We start from the raw sequence: 24,388 nt of genomic DNA, 5'->3' as shown, positions 1-24,388 counted from the left end.
AGCCTCTGTGGTCTGGGGTCCTCTTCTAGGACCAGTGACCCTTTGAGTGAGAAAGTAAGGAATTCTCCTCTGGGCCCTTCGTGGCATAACAGAAAAAAATGTGAAAGTGCTATTAGCATTTGAGCCATTTACAACTGGATACAGATCAGATTTTCAGGACCACATGCACCATCGCACATGCTAAATAGTAAAGTCAGTGTCCTTCTTGTTTCTCAACTACAGAGGGTGTGGTGGCAGTCATCCCATAGTAATGCCAGACAGATCCTGTCTCCACAGGCTTATTCAGGCTTCTCATTGGCAGCATTTGGTTGGCTGCCAGACCTATAGAAGTTATGCACGAGAACACAGCTTCGCATCCTTCAAAGTTCAGCATTCGTCCATACAGGAAAGCACAATATGCCTTCTTCCCACTAAGGTAACTTTCATGTAAAGAACATCCTCCACCTGCGTCAAGTGTTCAGAATTATTCTGGTAAAGTCAGGGGGCACATTACATTGGAAGCCCATGAGGGCAGGCTGTCCTTTTTCCATTCTTTGTCCGTGAGTCAGTCAATGAGGTCTACTGGGGCACTGGTTCTTTTGGCAGACCAAGGCCTCAGGTGGAATCCTTACCTACCCAGGTGACTGGGGCTACGGGTAGAGGTGAAGGAAGATGGAGCACATGGTTGTGGAACTGGTATTCTAACTTGGAAGGTTTAAATACACGTCTACAGAGCCCTATGGCAATTTTGTAGGAGAATCAGCTCTTTGTAGGATTTTATGGAGCAAAGAACGGGAAGGCAGGCAAAAACGGATAATTTCTTGTTGGGTGTTCTTTGCATATAGATATACTACACCCTGATGAAGAAGCAGCCCCCAGAAGGCTTATAGGCTTATTCCACCAAGGACAAAGCTGCTACCACTGCTTTGGCAAATGGCGTGCCTGTCCTGGACATATGTTAGGTAGGTACGTGGTCCTCAGTACACAAATTCATAAAGCATTACTGCCTTAATTGTCAGGTCGTTTTCCCTGTTCGGTCCTGCATGACTTTTTGGCCTAAGCACGTTCACAGACCCATCACTCTGGAAGGTACAGCTATGACCTCCCAGGGCTCCCCCCATTGCTGCAGCTTTGATCAATGTTCGATCCCTTAAGAAACACCAAATGAAGGGGTTTGATCTCCTTGAGGATGGATCTCTAGATCTACTGTTTATTATGGAGTCCTGGCTTGACTCTACGTCAGACCCCGTCGTTACTCTTGCTACGCCTGAGGAAATAAAAGATTGTTAGAGTAGACCGCCCAGAAGGGAGGGGGGGGGGCGGTGTGGCCACCTTTTATAAGAACAGGTGGGATTTACGCAGGGGGATCGTTACCTTATGGGAAGGTGGGGAGGTTCTTGATTTTAGTTTTCTTTTTTCTGACCACTTTACTGTGGGTGGTTCCTTGATCTACAGGCCCCCCGGCTCCGGTGAGTCCCTTTATCAAGGCCTGTTGGGATGCCATAGCGCCTATGGTACTGAGATTCTCTCATTACATTCTATTATGGGATCTCAATATTCATCTTGATCAAGTTGATGCCAAGGAATCGTGTGACTACCTGGATACTCTCCATATGAATGAATGAATGAATGAATACCTTCTTCTATAGCGCATGGCTACTCTTGAGCATCCCAGCGGGTTAGGCTCCCGACCCATCAGGCTGGCCATATACTGGACCCAATCTTCAGTAATTTCCCTATTTTGATCAGAAACCCTTGTCCGGTTTCTTGGTCTGATCATTTTATAACATATTTTTCATGGGACGTGATGAATGCCGAGCCTGTAGCACATTCATTTTTCCAAACCTGCCTTTAGCACAATTGCACGCTGTGCGTTCAAGCAAGTTCTGGAAACCTCTAGACCTATTCTTTCAGGTGACCTTGTAGATAGACTCCATGGTTTTACCAGCTGGATCTCTAAGGTAGTTACGCACTTGCCCCACAGTGCTCTCCTAGGCTGTCCAGGGAATCCCCTTCCAAAACCTGGTTCAGTCCGAGCTTAAAGCACTTACACGCGAATGTAAGACTCTAGAGCGATCGTGGTGCCACAGTGATTACTGTTCTGCTGCTAAGCTGAAGCTCAGAATCAAACAGAAGGTCTATTATGAGGCCATAACGTCTGCCAAAAGGCAATTCTATTCTAACCGTATTGACTCTGTCGAAAGCAACGCTAAAGAAATCTTTGCGATAGATCACCTTCAGTTACCTGATGCGATACTCTATCAAATTTCTTCCTGGATAAGATCTGCACTATCAGGTATCTTTTTCACAAAGTGACAATGAGACCATGGCATCTGTCTTGCCTCTACTTCCCTGCTATGAACATTGCTTGGATGCTTTTAAGCCGGTGGACTTGCATAACTCTTTTAAAATTATTAGGAGCTTAAAATCTGGCTCACCTTCTGATCCTTGCCCTGCTAGACTGCTAGCTGCAGCAGCAGAAACAATCAATGTAGAGGTGAACAGCATCATTAATGTGTCTCTCCAGACAGCCAGCGTCCCGGCGGCCTGGAAGCAGGCCAGGATTTTGCCGCCTATAAAAAAGCTGTCACTAGATCCCCTCAATCAAGGGAACTACCGTCCCATTTCCCTCTTGCCTGGTCTGGCTAAAGTGTGTGAGAAGGTTGTTACTCATCGAGTTCATTGAGAGGGAGGGTATTCTGCATCCAGCACAGTCAGGGTTCTGGGCTGCCCACAGCACTAAATCGGGTCTGGTGGCTGTCCTGGAGGCCATTTGGGAGTGTCTGAATGCAGGCGGTAGAGCAGCATTGATTCTGCTGGACCTTTCAGCGGTGTTCAACACGGTCCCGCACTCTCTTCTCCTTTCACAACTCACCGGGATAGGTGTGTCGGGTACTGCCTGGATCAGGCTCAGATCCTTCCTAGAAGATCGGGCCCAGCAGATTTGGATGCCCCTATCCTCCTCCCCTATACAGTCTATGACCATGAGAGTGCCCCAGGGGTCCTGCCTCAGTCCCTTTCTCTTCAATATTTATGTTACACATTTAGTCTATCTGGCCGAGAGCTTGGGTGCCAAGGTGATGGCCTACACCGATGACACCCAGCTGCTCTTTATGTGGGACAACAATGATGAGTCTGTCTCCTCGGTTCATCACTGCCTCTCATCCATTTTTAAATGGCTAGCGGCTGCGCAGCTAAAGTGTCATGAGGAGAAGTCAGAGATCCTCCTCTTTTGAAAATTCCCTCCCAATTTCCGAGAATCTCTTTGGCCTCCTGAGTTTCCATTGCCAACCTCTGTAGGGAAGCCTGCCAAGAATCTGGGGGTGTGGTTTGATAAGAGTCTTTCTTTCTCATACCATATTAAGAAGCTGGCCTGCAATTGTTTTGGTCTCCTCAAAACATTGAGAAAGTTTTTCCCTCTCCTTCCCCAGGTAGCGAGAGAAACGGTCACCTGTGCACTAATTTTGTCCCGGCAAGATTATGCCAATGTGCTTTGCATGGGTATTTCAGGCTACTTGCTGAAAAAGCTGCAGGTGGTCCAAAATGCGGCAGCCAGACTTATTCTGGGTATCTCTGCTAGGAACAGCGTGTGACACCACCTTCATTCGCTGCATTGGCTCCCTGTTGCGGAACGGGTGAAGTTTAAATCTTTGCATGGGTTTGGCCCACTCTATCTACAAAAGTGATTCTCTTTCTATGTTCCATCTAGACAGTTGAGCTGTATGTCTCTCCATTGTGCACAGGTTCCTCAATTTAAATACCAGATACTTGGAGGCAGCTCACTGACAAGGAAGGCGACTGTTGCCTAAAGCTCACTGCCCCTTGCCCTACGCAACATTCAGGACCCAGCAGTATTCAGGAAAAACTTGAAAACACATCTCTTCGCTTAAACAGACACTTTCACCCTTTGTTGGTTTCATGCCAGGACACTCGTGAGTATCCGTGCACGCTATAAATCAAAATAACATAACAACATAACATGGTATCTACACACAAGGCGAGGAATCTGCGGTCAGAAGTAGCAATCAGAAAAACAAGTTACTTACCGTGTGTAATCATCTTTCTGGTAGATACCCTATCTAACCAAAGACTCCTCACCAATCCTCCTAGTTTTGTGAGAAGGACTCTTTTTCCATCTCATAAGGTCCCAATTTAGAGATCTGAGCACTGGTCACACCCATTTGCGGATGAGCTCTGCATACGAGGGCACATACAGCCTAAAAAAGCAACTTACTTGAGCATGCATGAGTGGCGCTTATATGTGCGCCACTTGTCACTTCTAGAATGGAATGAATTTGGCAAAGAGCTGCATGATGGCACTTACTAACTCGCAGGAGTACTTCTTTAAAGTTTCTGGATCCTGTGTGAAGTTAGAGAATATTCACAAGGTGTGAAATCTGCGGTTAGATATAGTATCCTTCAGAATAGATTGTTACATATGGTAAGTAACTTGATCTTTGGGGCTTTTTCTCATAATAGTGGCTCCCAAAGGCGGTTTCCTTACTTTGAATTATGAAAGTATGGGAAAAACAGTAACTCAGACACTTTCATCCATACCAGTTGGACATTGCCCCTTTGAACTTCTATAAACATGGTACGGCAGGTGATGATGACGATCATGAAGATTTATAGTGGTGACATTGCCCCATAAGGGTGTCCTAACACTAAATCTGAAGACGGAGTGGATTCAACAAAATTGATACAGAAAGCCTTTGAGCTGTTTGCAAAGCCTAAGGTAGTTGAATTAATTCCTAATTTGGCTCTCCTGTCCCACGTTACAGAAGAGCCAATAGTTGAACAAGGCTCAACATACTAAGCAATTTGTCCCACACCCAGCAGGGTGTCTCGGGACGCCCGTGGGTAAAATGGCAGACAGTTTCTGCGGCAGTATTAGGTCAGCTTCTGGTTTCAGATAGGGAATCCGAGCACCTGGCTGAAACTAGGTATAGGAATAGCAACATTGTGCAGTCAGGTAATGTAGATAGATATCAGGCACCCCAAGGCCTCCTCTTTCATATGGTAAGGTTAGGGTTTGCCAATTCACACTGGGTGTCTTATCTCCCCAAACGAGGCGCAGCAGGAGTGATTGCAGTTGTCGGAAGAAGGACTGGGTAAGAGGGATGGGAATGTTATTGAAGAGATATAAAAACCGAGGGAGGACTATCATTTTGATAATGGCCACTCTACCGGCCATAGATAAGGGCAGCCACAACCATCTATTTACCTGTGATTCCAAAAGATCAATCGCACTGCCATAGTTTAGCCTAACGATAGTAGAGGCATCCAGGAGTATATGAACTCCAAGATATTTTATTGCATCTTGGCACCATTCAAGCGGGAAGTCGAGTACCCAGGGAGTAGTGCTAGCTGTCAATGGGAAAATGACAGATTTGTGCCAATTGACACTAAGACCGGAGAACCTACCAAGGAGAATAATTTCTCGGATAAGAGGGTCGAGGTTGAGATGGGGAAGTCTGACATATAAAACTGTGTCATCAGCGCACAGTGACACCAAAAGTGGACCAGTGCGAAACTGTAATCCACGATGTAAATGTTTTTCCTGGAAATGTCAAACTAAAGGGTCCATAGCCAAAATAAAAAGTAATAGAGATAAGGGGCAGCCCTTCCTCGTGCCACGATATAAACGAAAAGGTTCAGAAATGGTACCATTCAGACGCAACTGGGCTGTAGGCTCGGTGTACAGTAAAGCAACGGTAGAAACAAAACACTCAGGCATTCCCAAGCGACGCATGACAGATAGAAAAAACGGCCATTCCAGGGAATCAAATGCCTTCTCGGCGTCAAGAAGCACTGCAGTGGCAGGTGTATTAGGGTCTATTCTATGCAACACTGTGAACAGAGTACGTAAATTAAGTGAGGTGGTTCTATGAGGGACGAAACCAAATTGGGCTGGAGAAATAATGTATTCCATCAGGAGAGACAACCGGACAGCTATCACCTTAGCCAGTATTTTATAGTCTAGATTTAGTAAAAGATAACTGCCTATAGGAGCCATAGAGCTGGGGGTCTTTGCCCGGTTTGGGGACAAGGATGATGACTGCTTCAGTGAACATAGGAGGAAGGATGCCTACCTCAATTGCCTCCGCATATACCTCTACCAGTCTCGGGACTAAAGTATCCTTGTATGTTTTATAAAAATCTGCGGAAAACCTGTTGACACCGAGCGCCGAGGAGCCCCGTAATGCCTCTATTGCCTCAATGATGCTGTCTTAAGAAATATGGGAATGGACAGGAAATCCTGCATATGTCGCTCCAGGTATACCAGAGCTATTTCCGCAAGATATTCCCCTTACTCGCCAAGATTCCCCGTGACTTTAGATGTGTATAACGTTTTAAAATAGGAGAGAAATGTGTTGCATATGTCCGGGGTGGAGTGTATCAACATATCATCTGGGCCTACAAGTTCAGTAACATGGATCTCATCACGCGGGGGACGGAGCATATGTGCCAGGATCTTACCAGGTCGCTCGCCCTCACCATATCGTCTGGCGACATGTTGTTTGTTGAGGAATAACTCTCGTTCAACAGATTCTCTAAACTCAACCATCAGAGCTAGACGCCGTGCTTCCCAGGACTCCGATCCAGACCCCACCAAATTGTGATCTAGAGCAGCGATTTCTGCCACAATGCGGCTCATAGTAGAACGGAGATCTTTCAAAACCCCCGCATTTTTGGCAATGCAGACGCCCCTGATATAGGCCTTAAAACCTTCCCAGAGCATGGCCCATGTATCCACTGACCCAGTGTTGATTATGAAGTACTCCTCAATGGCCTCCCGCACCTCCTCAAGGAAAACCTGATCTAACAGAGCTCTCCCAGGGAACCGCCACTGTCTCTCGTACCCTCCAGGCCTGGGAACGTTAAGTTTGAGTACAATCGGAGAGTGATCTGAGAACGTGCGTGGAAAGGTAACCACCCCACCTAACCATCCAGCCACTTCAGGAGATGTCAACCAATAGTCTATCCTAGTCCAGGTATTATGGAACCCAGAATAGTGTGTGTAGGCTGCAAGGTGCGGGTGCTGTTTGTTCTCAACACCTATCAAAGAACAATCCCCACCGATGTCCTGAAGCGCAAGGCGTGAGCGGGGTTTTGTGTCAGGTGAGGAGGCTGTGCTATCTCTAGTGGGGTCTAGCAATAAATTTAAATCTCCACCCGTTATCACCAAACAAGGGTCCAGGGCCAGTAACCGCACTTGCAACTCATGATAGAAGTCAGGAGAATCAACATTGGGACCATAAACACAGACCAGTGACACATTATGCCCCATCAACAAGCCAGTCACAATCAGCGAGCGGCCCTCCCCGTCCTCCACCGTCTTGTGCAAAGAGAAGGGTACTCTTTTGTGTATCCATATTGCCACCCCCTAGCATAACCACTATAGGTGTAAAAATATCTGTGGGAGGCCCAGACCGCCGCCGGATTTGATTCGGTAGATCTGGAGAGGTGGGTCTCTTGCATGTAGACAATGTCAATGTTGTGTTGTGCAATATAATTAACGACCTTTCTCCTTTTGCGGGTATTATTCAACCCCCTAACATTCCAGGAAATCAAGGAAAGCCTGGAAGGTCCGGGCTGCCAACCTAATTGTACCATTTAAAGGCAATCACAGCAGTTAGACAGCTGGTCGAAGAAGACCGATGCCATGTACCAATAGACTGTGCAATCTTGTCTAACGATCTACGAAAACCATTTTAATATCCCACCCCCCCAACCACCCAGCCTCGTTCCAACCCTCACAAGGCAGAACCCCATCCACCCAACCAAAGGACGGTGCAACATAGACAACCATAGTAATGCTATCATCAACTTTACACACCGAAAACTTGGCATATACAACAAAGAAACCCTGGTACTCACCATGAGGCATAGCAACGCCCCGTCAGCTGGGGAATGTTGAACATTGCAGTGACAAAAATGGATACAATTCTGTAACTAATACAAACACAACGGACCAAAAACAATAAGTGCAGCAATTGATCAACCAGTTCCGGGATCAGAGAAGAGGTCAACGCTGGCCTGTTACCCATTTTGCGGAGGGGAAGTAGCACGAGGTGTGGACGATCCCCTGCTGTGTGACTGTTTATAATCGTGGCAGAACTCCTGTGCTTCCGCCGGGGACTCGAAGATACGGAATCGCCCGTCCACATCCACCTTCAACCTGGCCGGATAAAGCATGCCATAGCGAAGCCCCATGTTCCTCAGGGTGGCCTTAACGCCGTTGAACTTGCGTCTCGCATCTTGGACCATGATTGTAAAATCAGGGAAAAATTACAATTTATTCCCCTACCACTGAACCTCTCCTCGTTCACGAGCAGCACGGAGAGCCGTATCCCTGTCCCTGAAGTTCATGAGCCTGGCGATGATGGGTCTCGGAGGCTGACCAGGCTTGGGGCGGGGGCCCAAAGACCTATGGGCTCGCTCCACCACAAACACCTGCGTGAAAGTCTCTCTACCGAACAATTCTGTTAATAATTGCTCAACAAAGATGTCCACATGACTAGTGGTGGCGGTCTCCGGCACACCAATAAAGCGGATGTTGTTTCGACGATTGCGAGCCTCAAAATCCTCATTCTTTATCGCCACATCCTTCAAAATCTTTCCACCCTCTCAAGCCTTTTTTGTGACGTCGCCGCTCCGTCTTCGATGTCAGAGACCCTGGCCTCTACCACATACAACCGCCTGTCATGTGCTTGGTCCTTCATGCCTATGTCTGCCATTTTCTTGTCAAGCGCATCGAATCTGCCGTCCAGCAACCTGAATCCAGCTCTCATCTCCTTGAGCAGGGCCGCCGTCAAGGGGGAAGAGTCATCCGAGCCATGAGCCCCATCCGCCTTATCCGAAAGTTCGTCCGAGGTAGGATCAGGAGCTTTTTCAAATTGCAGTGTGCGCTGCTTGGGATCTTTCCTCCCCATATTGTAGGCGGTATTAACTGCGTCCGAAGACACCAATGGAGCAAAAACAGAGCTTGAAGGGTGAGTGGATGAGAGGAGTGCAAAGTCCCCGCCTGGCTCCACCTCAACAGAAGAGAGGCGTAAGGTGGCCCCATAACAAACGCTTCACCAACACATCGCCAGTCTCAATACTGGCAGACAAAGCCCCTGGGATCCAAATGCAAATGGCTGCAGCCAGGCAAGTCACCAAAGTGCAAGGGCAAGCGAGGGCATGAGGTGTTCCTGCCTTCGGGAGCACGTGTTGCAAATATTGTGCAGTCCAAGAGTCTCTAAGGAGTAACAAAACCAGATCACAAAACGTGGGACCCCACACAATATAGCTTCAATAGAGTTGCACCTCCCGCAGTGATTACAGCTCAGTGAGATCAACCAGGCAGAAACTGGCCAGGCCAAAAGGTGTTGGTGGGGCAGGAGAAGCAGCGTAGCAGTGGAGTCTTAGGTGGCAGCAACCACAGCAAGGACCACAGATGAGCGAAGGAGGGCAGCCAGCCGGCCCGTGCGGCCCAACGCAGACGCGTCCCCCCCCGAGCAGAATCCAGAGACCCCCTCACTAGCCCGCCACCCACCTGCCGAGAGCAGGCACTGAGAGACCCGGCGCAGCGTTGCCCACAAGGCCTGAAGAGCCCCGTGACTGCCCCGCACAAAACAGGAGCCGACACCCATCACCAGCAGGGGAATATGGGGGGAGGAGAAGCTGAGCAAGCGGAGCGGGGGGGCCCTAATCTAACACCGGGGACTCACAAACACCACCGCTTACCACAAAAGTCCCGCGTCGAGCCACCCAGGGATTCCGGCAGCCAGAGGAGTCGTCAGGCCCGCATTCATGGTGCAGCAGTGCGGGTCCGGGAAGCGCTCCGTCGCACCCCGAGGCGGGCAAATCCGGGCCTCAATCCGTTCCGCTTTGTCACCTGGACATTATGGGAGTGGGTCCGCCGCTGTTTGCATGCCGTGGAGAGAGAATAATCGGGGAAACAGCGCCCGACTGGCGGAGCTTCAGGCGCGAGCGGCCATCTGGGTCGCTTGCGTGGCCACGCCCCCCTAATTCAGTCAGTGTTCAATTTCTTACCAATCACCACAAGTCTTTCTGCTCGCCGCAATCTTACTTGTTAACCAATTCTATTACCGAGCTCCCACATATTCTCACTCTACATCTCTAAACCATAAGAATAAAAAAAATGTAATCCTCTTTATTCAACTATTCCAATCACAGGCGCCTTCCTACCACCCCATCTGGGTCCCCCCTTCCGCTCACCTATTCAATCCCGATTTTGCAGAAATACGTAGTCAATTCCAATATGAAACCCAACAGTTTTCTCCAATGATCCAATTACTCCAAATACTTCTATCCAACCAATATACGACTGCAAAAAGAAATTATAAACATTATTCAAAACCGAACCGCCAACTGCTACTCAGTCTACTATGCAGTCCATGAATCAGAACCCATCCTCCTTCTTACCGATATAGTCAAAGTCCAACCGTGTTTCTCGCTCCCGGCCCGATAAATCCGGAATGCGTGGATGTGTCCTTTGACTACTCTTTTAAATCTCCTGCTCACCAATCACACTACCCGAGGCCCTTCATCCACCAATCGCTGCAACATCCTAATTATGAAACAACAAGCTTCCCATTGCGTCCGACACCGTAGTGACACGAATCGTAATGCGCAACTTCCTTTCCGAAATCCTGATCAATCTGATCCGCATGTAGTATTTTCGTACAACTAAGTGCAATCAGTATATATGCACCCAAAATTACTTTAGGCGGCTGAAAATAGCAATTCTACCTCGCCATAACCAAAAGAATCTACTCCATATTCCAGCCGCACAACAAAACAAAAGCGCTCTCAATCTACGAGTATTTCCTGTGATTTCCGCCTCGCATTTTAAACCGGAAAGACTTTCTAGTATACGAACGGCCAATCAGAGTAGTGTATCTTCTGTTTGGACCAATCACACGACATTGCAACCATTACATCTCTTTTCTCGCCCCTAAACCATACCAAGATTCATCCGATATTTACTGATTGTACTCATACAAGGCTACTAGTTAATGATCTCAACACCCATGCACCTAAATTATCTAAAAGCAACCAAGGAAACCATTCTACATCAGCAATCCATTCCATATTAATGACACCAAACAGCCCGCACTCTGAGTGCACACATAAGTTCCCCATATTCTTCCCGTCGTTTATTATCAAATGGAAAGACTTCATTGTGAACGTTCAGCCAATCAGAGTCGTGTATCCTCTGAAATGACCAATCCAACCATCTCGCTCCCTATGCCTCCTTTTCCTACCTCGTAAGCGCAACACGCCAAGATACATCTTTTTATCCAATATGCCCATGTTCAACAATAAAGCTGGATATCATACTATTCACTGATGGCTTCCTCATCCGCACATCTGACTGACTTTTCTGGTCCTAGTACCTTATGCATTTACTGCCCCGACCAACTGCATAATTCCATTCCACCCAAAATTAATTCATGGGGGATAAGTTCCAACCCCAGTAATCTACCGACCACCAATCGCTGATCATAACACAAACTGCACCATTCTCTCACCTGATGGACTATGTATATGAATATATTCAGACCAAAATCATGGACAATCATTTTTTCTTATCCATATTCGGACAACTTGCCCCATCCAGTAATCGACTCCAATCCCTGCATTACACCTTTAACAATAGTTCATAATCTGAGTAAGAATTGAGCTACTGCCAACAACATCTAACCAACCAGAAATTCCTTATACCAAAAATAATAATGTAATTCTGAATCAGTGTTCAAGCCCTGTTTCACCGTCCTGAATTTACAGATCCACCTGGCCTCGGCCTGTCTTATCCTGAGTTCCCAATCCCCACCTCTGATATTCTGGTTCACCTTCTGTGTACCATGGAACCTAAAACTAAAAGATGTATATTATCATTCTGATTTTAGGCATACTAAACTCGAATTTCACCTAGTTCCCTGGGTCAGTTAGGATTATAAGATGTTATAATCAAACTGCCCATTCTACCCTTTATGGAACAGGTAGCCTTACAATAGTAAAACATGAAAATGGCTGTAATTCACAATTATGACATGCCACACACATCAGGGCATGTCCTACCTTTTACCTACAATGCACCCTGCCCTTGGGCCTACCATAGGGTTGACTAATATGCAGAAAATGTAAGGTTTAGGGACTGGCAAGTGGGTGCACTTGCCCAGTCAGCATGGCAGTACCAGACTGCAAACAGGCTCTGCAATGGCAGACCTGAGACACATTTTACAGGCTGCTTCTGGGGGTACAAAAGGGGGTGGTGATGGACGGAGCATCTAAATCAATCAAACACTCACACCCAGTCAAAACATCTGGGTTTAATCCATCACCGTTCTTTAGCCCACTCTGCCACTCCAGTTTAGACATGGCTATCTGCAAATCAGTGCCTCATGGGAACAGGATGCTTGATTCCGGTCCAGGAAATACATGGCTTGTCATTTCGGGCTGGACTGTTCCCATGAGGCACAGGGTCAAGGCTGATTTGCATATGGTCATGTCTGAACTGGGGTGGTGTGGAGTGCAAAAAAATGATGGATTTAGGCCCAGATCTCTGTACTGGGGTGAATGTATGACATTGTTCTGCATTCTGTCCATCAACTGTTGTTTTGCATTTCGTTACCCAGAGTGGGATGGGTATGCTCAGACGTGAGTCCCATGCTCTCCACACCACTGGAGTCAAGCTATACTGACTGAAGACGGCTGATAGCCAGAAACCGGTCCTAGGATGCTTGATTCCGGTCCAGGAAAGACATGGCTTGGCAGTTCGGGCTGGACTGTTCCCATGAGGCACAGGGTCAAGGCTGATTTGCATATGGTCATGTCTGAACTGGGTGGTGTGGAGTGCAAAACAATTATGGATTTAGGCCCAGATCTCTGTACTGGGGTGAATGTATGACATTGTTCTGCATTCTGTCCATCAACTGTTGTTTTGCATTTCGTCACCCCAAGTGGGATGGGTATGCTCAGACGTGAGTCCCATGCTTTCCACACCACTGAAGTCAAGCTATCCTGGCTGAAGACGACTGATAGCCAGAAACCGGTCCTAGGATGCTTTATTCCGGTCCAGAAAAGACATGGCTTGGCAGTTCGGGCTGGACTGTTCCCATGAGGCACAGGGTCAAGGCTGATTTGCATATGGTCATGTCTGAACTGGGGTGGTGTGGAGTGCAAAAAAATGATGGATTTAGGCCCAGATCTCTGTACTGGGGTGAATGTATGACATTGTTCTGAATTCTGTCCATCAACTGTTGTTTTGCGCTTCTGGGGGTGGCAGAACCAGTGCTGCAAGCCCAGCAGCAGTATTTGATTTACAAGCCCTGGGCACACGAATTGCACTGACACGTACACCAAATCAGCCAATCATGAAGTCACTAATCCATATATCAATTTACAATAGGGAGAGCATATGCACTTTAGCACTGATCAGCAGTGGTAAAGTGCCCAGAGTCACAAAAACAACAAAAACAGGTCAGACAAAATACAGGAGGAAGGCAAAAAGTCCAGGGATTACCCTTCAAAAAGGGCCAAGTCCAACAATGTCCTATTAGGAAAAAATAAACCCCCCAAGTCTGGTGTCTCAGGATTCCTAATTTAAAATTCGAATTTATGGTTAAGTCAGATTTTAAAGCACAATTCGGAAAATGCCACTTTTAGAAAGTTGTAATTTTCTTCCTTAGCCATTTGGTGCCTGCTGCCTGTCTCTGATTAGATGTCTGGGGCGGATGGCAGTTGGGCTTTGTGTATTCCCTATTCAGCCATACACAGTGAGAGCTAAGGAGTGACTTGATAGGCCTTCCTGGCAGAATGTGAGGAATGAGCTGGACCCACTCTCACTTACACCTGAATAGGCTGTCTCCTGTCCCCACACAAAGGGCTTCATACCCCCCTGTAGTGAGTCCAATCTGCTGGACTGCTGTTTTGTTTAACTCCTACCTTGCTGTGCTGACCTGCTTCATGCTGCCCTCTTGCCTGGGGAAGGAGACTGGACCTACATCACTTGAACCCAAAGTGACTCCAAGGGCTTTCTGGCTGGCCTCCTGATCTGATGTCTCAGGGACATAAAAGACTTTCAATTAACCTGCTACTGCACCTAGGCTCTGCCTTCTGTGAGTCTACTCTGCCAAGTGGTGCTACCCCAGTACTGGACTATTGGAAGTGGACCTGAGGTGCTTCTTTAGCAGAAACCGATGCATCCATTGCTGAGCGACACATCCCCAAGCCAAATTTTTATATTCATATTCACAAGTACTTCATTCGGCCATTAAAAGACATAAGAGTAAACAATTACAACACATTAAAACTTTACAGTATGGTTAATACATTGAGAGAGAATACACTTGTCCATTACAAAGAACCTATCATAAACATCTTACAGGGGGGGGGCGTGGCTTGGCAGTCGATGGCGGAGGCTGCATAGGAGCCGAGCTCCGCCATCGAAATCCTGAATTACTGAGGCTTCGCACCCCCTGACACCACCAATCGAGGGGGGGACGAAGCACGCTCGTCTGGGCGCTATCGGCGGAACGGAGCAACGTGGAAATCGGGATCTCACCTGTGGTTTCGCGGCTGGCGCCGAGGGCGGAAGGCGGAGGCAAGATGGCGGCTGGGCCCCGATGGTAGCCTAGGGGAACGAATCCCTCGACGATCGCTGCAAAACGGGGAAGGCCGCAGGAAGAACGGGACCTGGGCTGGGGACGGCTGGGAGCCTTGCATGCTGCAGAGGTGGCGAGCTGAGAAATGCGGAGCGGATCCTGGCTGGCGCTGCGGCGGCCCTCTGCTAACGGGGCTGCCGAGAGGCAGACGGCGAGATAGAGCCCGGGCCTCTGCGAGGCCCAGGTGACGGACATATGGGCATTGTGGAGAGCTGCGCGCCCGCCTAAGGTTATGTGGAGAGCGGAGTAGCAGGAACTGCGGAGACTCCCCCTTGCTTTCCCGGCTACCAGTGGAAAACGGGAAGCAGACTTAAAGGTGGCGGCGATGGCACTGAGGACTGGAGAGGTGGCGATAGCTAATTAATGGAGCGGTGCCGCTGGAAGGACAAGACCGAGACTGGTGGCGGTTGGGAGTGCTCGACTTGAGCAGGGAGACGGGTGTAGGGTGTTGATTGCCCTTGACCAGTGCTGGTGTTACCATCGCCGGATGGAGGAATCGAGAGGAATACTGCGTTGAGGAGGCCGAGACTTCTACAGAGGCCGAGCAGCGGGCGCCTGACAGCGCACTAGTGAGTGGGACGCGGGGGACCTGGGCTTGCGAGCTGCGTAGGCGGGCGCAGGTCCCGGGGCCGCTGCGCTCTGCGAGCCGGGGCGCGGAAGGGCAGGGACACCTGCGGGGGTCAGGAGGGACAACTGGCAGAGAACGCGGCCGAAGTGTGGACCAAGAAGCTGGCACCTGCAGGGCGGTAGACCGCAGTGCACTACGGACAGCACTCTGGAGTGGGGGGACCGCTGGCGGAACCTGGGTTGGGCCGCAACTGTCTATGTTGACACCCAGGTGAAGGAGAGCTGTTTGGTGCTGGGGGTTTGAACACTTGGCAGCGCCCGCCACGCTGGAGAACCATATTAGTTGGCGCCTTCACGCTGAAAGGAGGAGGTGCAGTACTGAGTGGATGGTGTGTGGAAATCACCAGGGGGCCTGGGTCCCGTACCCATCGAGGTGGATAGTGATGTCAGGGGCTCTGAGACAAGCTGCGACGACCGGAGCAGACCACGGAACCGGAAGGGCCTGATGGTATGCTCTCCGGATGTCACTAATACCCCCGACGGTAGATGAGTACTACTGACCATAACGGATCTTAGAGGAGTTATTATACGCCCATGTCGATTACGACGAGACAATCCCACGATTATCTTTCCCCGATACGGGATGGCAACAACGAGCTGTTCCCAATCTAACTTGTGTGGCTATTGCTGGACTGTGAAGAGCTGGGCAGATAGCTGCCAACGACCGCTTCCATGGGGAAACCGAAGGGGAAGAAGGAGGGAGATCAGCAGCAATCATACAGTGAGACCACTAGTCAGGTGGAGCAGACCGCGCCAGAAATGACTCAGGACCTTAACTTGCAGCAGCAGTTTGATAAAATTTTAACAGCGATTGCGGCTCTCGTACTGCTCTCCAGCAAGACATAGCGCAGGTGGCCACAGGGCTGGGGCTCCTGCGGGCAGACCACTCTAAATTAGTGTACAGGGTAAAGTCTGTAGAGGGAGCGATTCAAGTAGTAGAACCGGCACAAATCGCACTGAAGGCCACGGTGGCGGACGCCTTGGATCGCATTACGGCACTGGAAAAGCAGGCGGAGGATGCTGAAAGCAGAAATAGGAGGAATAACATATGCATAGTCGGTCTGCCGGAAAAAGCGGAAGGGGCGGACATGGTGCAGTACCTTGAGAACTGGCTGAGGGCTGAAGTGGCCCCAGAGGGACTGTCTACCTTCTATACCCTTGAACGAGCCCACCGAGTGCCTGCCAGACCTCCACAACCGGGGAGACCCCCAAGACCGGTGGTGGCCCACCTGCTGCACTTCCGAGATAGAGATCTGCTACTTCTGAGAGCGCGTTCGGATGGCCCCTATCATGTTGGGAACAGTAGGGTCAACCTGTTTCCGGACTGTACTTTCGAAATTTAGCAGCGTCGAGCATCATTTCTCGCCATTAAACGAGAGCTGAGAGAAGAGGGGCTTCAGTATTCCTTGTTGTCCCCTGGCCAAACTAAGAATAATTGTCGATGGCAAGACGTGTTTTCATGAAACCCCAGATGAAGCTTGCGCATGGTTGGAATCCTACAGAGCTGGGAAAGATGGGCAAGACCCGGGAACTCGAAGCACCTCCGAAAGGTTGCCACAGCGCAAATCGCTACGACCTCGATGCAGAGGGCGGGGCTTGAGGCGGCCATCAGTGTCGCAGATTGAGGTGGAGCGGCAAGGAGCGTTGGAGGCGGTAACTGCATTATCAGGGGGGCGGAGGATGCAGTCTCCGGTGGGCACAGATTTGGACAAAGACAAGGAACGCTTGGATACGGAGGTCTCGGAGGCGGACAGTGTACGGGTGCCGAAGATTACCCCAGCCACGGCAGATGGGATGTTTGATGAGTGAACAGAAGCAGTGAGGACGGAGCACGAGCTGTTGCAGGGGCCGTTGAGAGTCTTTGGACATATTGAGGATGGGGGGGCGGGTGCGGCACTCGTTAATGCCCATTGTGTCTTCAGGTGGTGGTTGGGGGGGGGGGGGGCATGAGGCGTCCAACTGATTAGGGTGAGATGTGAGCAGAGGACAAGCGGCAGGTCGTTGGTGCTGAGCACCCCTCATTGCCCATAAGGCATGCCCTCAGAGATCGCTGGTGGGCTTAGTTGTGTGTTATTTGTTGCAATAGTTTGGACGGGGACTAGCTGTTCGGTTCTAGGTTATGTTCTTGGAGGGAGGGGTGGTTGGGATGTTGGGAAGGGAGTTGGGTTCAGGGGTGCACCGGTGAGATGACTGAGACAGATGCGGAGAGGATGACGGTATGCACTAGCGATGGGGGCTGTAGCTGACCTGCGCTGTATAACCTGGAATGTACGGGGGCTCCATACCATGACACATCGCCATAAGGTCCATGCATACTTAGTTAGAAGAGGGGTCCACATAGCGCTGCTGCAGGAGACTCACCTCACTAAGGCGGAAGGTGTGGCTTTGCAGAGGAGATGGAGAGGCCAGGTATTTAACACTACATATTCACCGTTTGCACGGGGGGCAATGATATGGATTAGGGCCTGAGTTCCTTTCCATGTGACAAGGCAGACGATAGACCCGGAAGGTAGATTTGTAGCGATAGAAGGTAGACTCTGGGGCAGGGATATAGCTCTTATGCACCAAACATTGACCAGCCACGCTTTTTGGAGCGTTTGTCTAGCACGTTAGCACATTATTTCACGGGCTCGATTATGCTGGTGGGGATTTTAATACTATAGCGGATGTGGAATTGGATAGATCGCACCCCCCTCTGACGGACTCCCCGGTATATAGGTTAACAAAAAGTAGGCGGGACTGGCAGGACAGATGGGCGCTAATAGATGTAAGGCGTACGCACCACCCTTTTGACCGGGACTATTCGTACTTCTCGGCGGTACATGATCTGCATGTTCGACTAGACACGGTATTATGCTCACCCTCGGTGGTATCTTCGGTGGTGCATACAGAATACCTTGCCAGGACACTGTCAGATCATAATGACCCGGGACCAGGGTTCAATTCCCGACGCGGCAGGGTCCTGAGCTCAAATGTCCACGGACTCGATAATTCTCTCGCTTCGGTGCCTGACCTAATCATGGGTTCACACTCTGCAACTCTGGGCATTAAGCTTGCTTAATCTCCACAACGGCCCCCCGCGGCGGGATGCCTGGCTTTCACCTTGGGGATGCCCGTTAGGGGCTATCTCACAGGGAAAAGCCAGGACGGGTTCCCAAGGCAAGCGCCGAGATGCCTCCGGGTAGTCGAGCGCTATATAAGAACATACAAACAAACATAATCCATTGGTCCTTGCCATGCATTGGATGTCGGCTGTGTCAGCTATTCCCACCTGGCGCTTACGCCTGAGACACTGGAAGACCCAGTTTTCCAGAAAGAGGTGAGAGAAGGGATAGCACACTACTTCACTGAGAACGCGGGCACGTCCTCCACCAGAGCGCTGGAATGGGATGCCTTTAAGACGGTGATACAGGGGCTCTGTATAGGTAAATATGTGGGGGTACGGAAGGTACTGCTCCAAGATGTGGACCGGGCTGAGGGTAGGCTGAGGAGGGCGGAGTTGGCAAGGCCAGGACACCCTGAGGCTCAAGAGGAAGTGGTAGCAGCGAAAGAGGAGGTGGCAGTGGAGATGGAGAGATTACGTTGTTTTGACCATAAAGCTTATCTTGCGAAAACACATGCGGAGGGAGATAAGGCAGGTACGTTGCTGGCCTGGCTGGCCAACCCGATGAAAAGGGGCTCGCCTATATTGGCATTGGAGGATGATGAAGGGGAGGTAGTCTTCACCCAGAGTGAGATATTACACCGATTCAGGCAGTACTATGAGAAACTGTATGATAGTTCACTGAGGGCGGGGGATCTTGAGATTGACTCCTTTCTGGACGAGGTGACACTCCCAGCACAACTAAATGTACTTACTTCATCTGAAGTCAGGTAGTCATGATTAAAAAGTGTACAGGCTTTTCAATTAGTTTGTATGAAGATACTATTATTGCAAATGTCATTTGGACTCAATAGAGAGTCATGATTGTATACAATAACTGCTAGCTATGATTTAATCTGAGCAACTTCTTCAGTTGCAGATTCTAGACTGAACTAGATAAATGAGTTCCTTGTGAACTATGTTTTTTGTACTAAAGCATCGTTTTTTGGGGTGGGGTGGGGTGGGGGCATGGTCATGCCCATGAAGCGCAGCCCCCACCCTTATATTTTTTTATATGTCCCTGGTGTCTAGTGGGTTTTCTGCCATCCTGGAGGGAGCAGATTGGGGCTATTTATCTCCATGTACTCCCCAGGGGGCAGAAAGACAGCCAGTATATTTTCTTGAGTGGTGGAGGCATGGCCATAATGGGCTGCCCCATCTAAATATATTTTGTAATTAAGCCCTGGTGACAAGTGGACTTTCTGACCCCACCTCCCCCTTTCTGAAGGGCAGATCAGAGATAATTACCCCCAGTGGAGGGCAGAAGGACTAATCATCAAATGTCTAGAGGGGAGTACAAGCCCTTGCCTAATGGGCTGCTCCCCCATCTCTGGTCTCTAGTGGGTGGATCCCTGCTTGGGGATCGCTCTCCTGTGGTGACCCCCAAGCAGGGATCTACTGGGTAGAGATATTTGAAAGGGGAGATTCTCAATTTTCCAACTATACTTCTCCCTCCCCAATCAGTGCTCTGGGGGGAACATCCTTGACCACGAATCTTTTACAACGCGGTACCGTTACCACGCAGGTTTTACAACGAAAGTCTTTACAACGACTTGAGCTGGAGGGCGCTGTAGGATAGGGAATAGTTTAATTTACTATCCAACACCTTCCCTACTATCCACGGGGACTGGAGTTGGAATAGTAAATTACACTATTCCACTATCCAGCGCCCCCCAACGCAAGTCGTTGTAACGGCTTGCGTTGTAAAACCTGCGTTGCAACGGTACGCGTGGTAATACCACACGTTGTAACAACATACATCCGTGCTCTGGGACTGATATATACCCACCGAGCACTGATGCAGTGAAAGTAAAATGATCCCATCAGCTGGTTTTATTTTCACTTTAATGTAATGACAACATTGCGCCCTGCGCGCTGAACATCATTACACTAAAGGCAAAAAAATAGACTCGGCTTGCTCAGGAAGCTCTTCCTGAGCAGCCCAAATTTAAAATATAATAAAGGAATACCTCTGGTGCTCTGCATCACAGTGGCCTTTATATGCCTCCCTAGTGTCAGCCAATGGCCTATAGATGCACTCAAGGTTATGTGTGGATTGTTAATACAGTATGATGAAGCCTGTCTACGTGTATTTTGTTACATAGAATCTGAAAGAATAGTGTAGAGTTTTGTTGTTGGTTAAACACTGTTACAAACCCTGCGGAAGAAGATTAGCAATGCAATAATGTTGGATTGGCCATTTTAAAATGGGTTATTTATTGTTTTGCCTGCTGTAAATGTGTATATATTTGTAATCTTGTATGCCTAATGGTTTCCAGCTATGAGCAATACAGTAGTTCTGAGTTGGTTATGGTGGCAAGTAAATGATAAGGCCTATTGGCCTAATTTTTTAATTTGGAAGCAGTGTGTCTGATCCCATAGAGTTGATCTGTTTATAAGGAAAAGTTATGACAAAGGCGGCAGGCCTGAGTTGTGGATTGGGAGAAGCGTATATTAAAGTCTGTAGCTTTTAAGGGTACCACATTGTTTTAAAGGTTGTGGACAGGAATTCTGTTGCATGAGATGTCACCTGGATTAGGCAAGTATTGTGGTGTTTGTTGCTCCCTCTGACAAAGTCCTTGGTTAAAACATCTTCACTGTCATAATGCTTGTTAGGCCCTCTTAACCCGTCCCGTGCTCGTGTCGGCCAACAGCCAATGCGAGCACTACCTGCCCATACATGCTGGTGGGACCGGGCAGTTACCGATCCCTACGCCGGATGCCATAGAGCCCAGGGTTCGACGAGGGGGCTCCTCCACAAAGTTCAACGGAACTTTAAACAAGGCAATCTTGAAAGGACCATGGCAAAGGGAGGAATGATAATGGACACTTTGGGGGCGCCATATCGGCACAAGACAAAAAGAACAATTGAACTTTCCCGAGTGTGTCCTAATTAAAATCACGAAGGCGGAGTAATCCCAATGGCTTACCATCAGCCAATCCCCTCCTCCCTTCCACACACTGCGCCCAATGAAAAGCCACGTGTCAGTTCAAGCACTGCCACCAACACGCTGTTTTATTTCTACATGCGAGCTGATGAGGCAAAACGCCGAAACGCGTCCTCGCTGAAATTACGGACAAAGGAACCCCGTGAGTGCTGCTTTCACACTGGAGCTCTCATTTATGAATGGACCCACTTCCATTCTTGACGGCACCCGTCGGCAAGAGTGCTGGATGCGCCGAGGTGGAACTTGGAGCGAGATTTATGTTGGCGTTCTGCACCACCACTGGGCACCTGAGGCATTGGCGTCGATATAGTCGCCAGATACATGCTGGTGGGACCGGGCAGTTACCGATCCCTACGCCGGATGCCATAGAGCCCAGGGTTCGACGAGGGGGCTCCTCCACAAAGTTCAACGGAACTTTAAACAAGGCAATCTTGAAAGGACCATGGCAAAGGGAGGAATGATAATGGACACTTTGGGGGCGCCATATCGGCACAAGACAAAAAGAACAATTGAACTTTCCCGAGTGTGTCCTAATTAAAATCACGAAGGCGGAGTAATCCCATTGGCTTACCATCAGCCAATCCCCTCCTCCCTTCCACACACTGCGCCCAATGAAAAGCCACGTGTCAGTTCAAGCACTGCCACCAACACGCTGTTTTATTTCTACATGCGAGCTGATGAGGCAAAACGCCGAAACGCGTCCTCGCTGAAATTACGGACAAAGGAACCCCGTGAGTGCTGCTTTCACACTGGAGCTCTCATTTATGAATGGACCCACTTCCATTCTTGACGGCACCCGTCGGCAAGAGTGCTGGATGCGCCGAGGTGGAACTTGGAGCGAGATTTATGTTGGCGTTCTGCACCACCACTGGGCACCTGAGGCATTGGCGTCGATATAGTCGCCAGATACATGCTGGTGGGACCGGGCAGTTACCGATCCCTACGCCGGATGCCATAGAGCCCAGGGTTCGACGAGGGGGCTCCTCCACAAAGTTCAACGGAACTTTAAACAAGGCAATCTTGAAAGGACCATGGCAAAGGGAGGAATGATAATGGACACTTTGGGGGCGCCATATCGGCACAAGACAAAAAGAACAATTGAACTTTCCCGAGTGTGTCCTAATTAAAATCACGAAGGCGGAGTAATCCCATTGGCTTACCATCAGCCAATCCCCTCCTCCCTTCCACACACTGCGCCCAATGAAAAGCCACGTGTCAGTTCAAGCACTGCCACCAACACGCTGTTTTATTTCTACATGCGAGCTGATGAGGCAAAACGCCGAAACGCGTCCTCGCTGAAATTACGGACAAAGGAACCCCGTGAGTGCTGCTTTCACACTGGAGCTCTCATTTATGAATGGACCCACTTCCATTCTTGACGGCACCCGTCGGCAAGAGTGCTGGATGCGCCGAGGTGGAACTTGGAGCGAGATTTATGTTGGCGTTCTGCACCACCACTGGGCACCTGAGGCATTGGCGTCGATATAGTCGCCAGATACATGCTGGTGGGACCGGGCAGTTACCGATCCCTACGCCGGATGCCATAGAGCCCAGGGTTCGACGAGGGGGCTCCTCCACAAAGTTCAACGGAACTTTAAACAAGGCAATCTTGAAAGGACCATGGCAAAGGGAGGAATGATAATGGACACTTTGGGGGCGCCATATCGGCACAAGACAAAAAGAACAATTGAACTTTCCCGAGTGTGTCCTAATTAAAATCACGAAGGCGGAGTAATCCCATTGGCTTACCATCAGCCAATCCCCTCCTCCCTTCCACACACTGCGCCCAATGAAAAGCCATGTGTCAGTTCAAGCACTGCCACCAACACGCTGTTTTATTTCTACATGCGAGCTGATGAGGCAAAACGCCGAAACGCGTCCTCGCTGAAATTACGGACAAAGGAACCCCGTGAGTGCTGCTTTCACACTGGAGCTCTCATTTATGAATGGACCCACTTCCATTCTTGACGGCACCCGTCGGCAAGAGTGCTGGATGCGCCGAGGTGGAACTTGGAGCGAGATTTATGTTGGCGTTCTGCACCACCACTGGGCACCTGAGGCATTGGCGTCGATATAGTCGCCAGATACATGCTGGTGGGACCGGGCAGTTACCGATCCCTACGCCGGATGCCATAGAGCCCAGGGTTCGACGAGGGGGCTCCTCCACAAAGTTCAACGGAACTTTAAACAAGGCAATCTTGAAAGGACCATGGCAAAGGGAGGAATGATAATGGACACTTTGGGGGCGCCATATCGGCACAAGACAAAAAGAACAATTGAACTTTCCCGAGTGTGTCCTAATTAAAATCACGAAGGCGGAGTAATCCCATTGGCTTACCATCAGCCAATCCCCTCCTCCCTTCCACACACTGCGCCCAATGAAAAGCCACGTGTCAGTTCAAGCACTGCCACCAACACGCTGTTTTATTTCTACATGCGAGCTGATGAGGCAAAACGCCGAAACGCGTCCTCGCTGAAATTACGGACAAAGGAACCCCGTGAGTGCTGCTTTCACACTGGAGCTCTCATTTATGAATGGACCCACTTCCATTCTTGACGGCACCCGTCGGCAAGAGTGCTGGATGCGCCGAGGTGGAACTTGGAGCGAGATTTATGTTGGCGTTCTGCACCACCACTGGGCACCTGAGGCATTGGCGTCGATATAGTCGCCAGATACATGCTGGTGGGACCGGGCAGTTACCGATCCCTACGCCGGATGCCATAGAGCCCAGGGTTCGACGAGGGGGCTCCTCCACAAAGTTCAACGGAACTTTAAACAAGGCAATCTTGAAAGGACCATGGCAAAGGGAGGAATGATAATGGACACTTTGGGGGCGCCATATCGGCACAAGACAAAAAGAACAATTGAACTTTCCCGAGTGTGTCCTAATTAAAATCACGAAGGCGGAGTAATCCCATTGGCTTACCATCAGCCAATCCCCTCCTCCCTTCCACACACTGCGCCCAATGAAAAGCCACGTGTCAGTTCAAGCACTGCCACCAACACGCTGTTT

Source organism: Lissotriton vulgaris, chromosome 12 (assembly GCF_964263255.1).
Source record: "Lissotriton vulgaris chromosome 12, aLisVul1.2, whole genome shotgun sequence".
NCBI lineage: Eukaryota > Metazoa > Chordata > Amphibia > Caudata > Salamandridae > Lissotriton > Lissotriton vulgaris.
The sequence above is the reverse complement of the archived record's forward strand: the minus strand, read 5'-3'. Positions refer to the sequence as shown.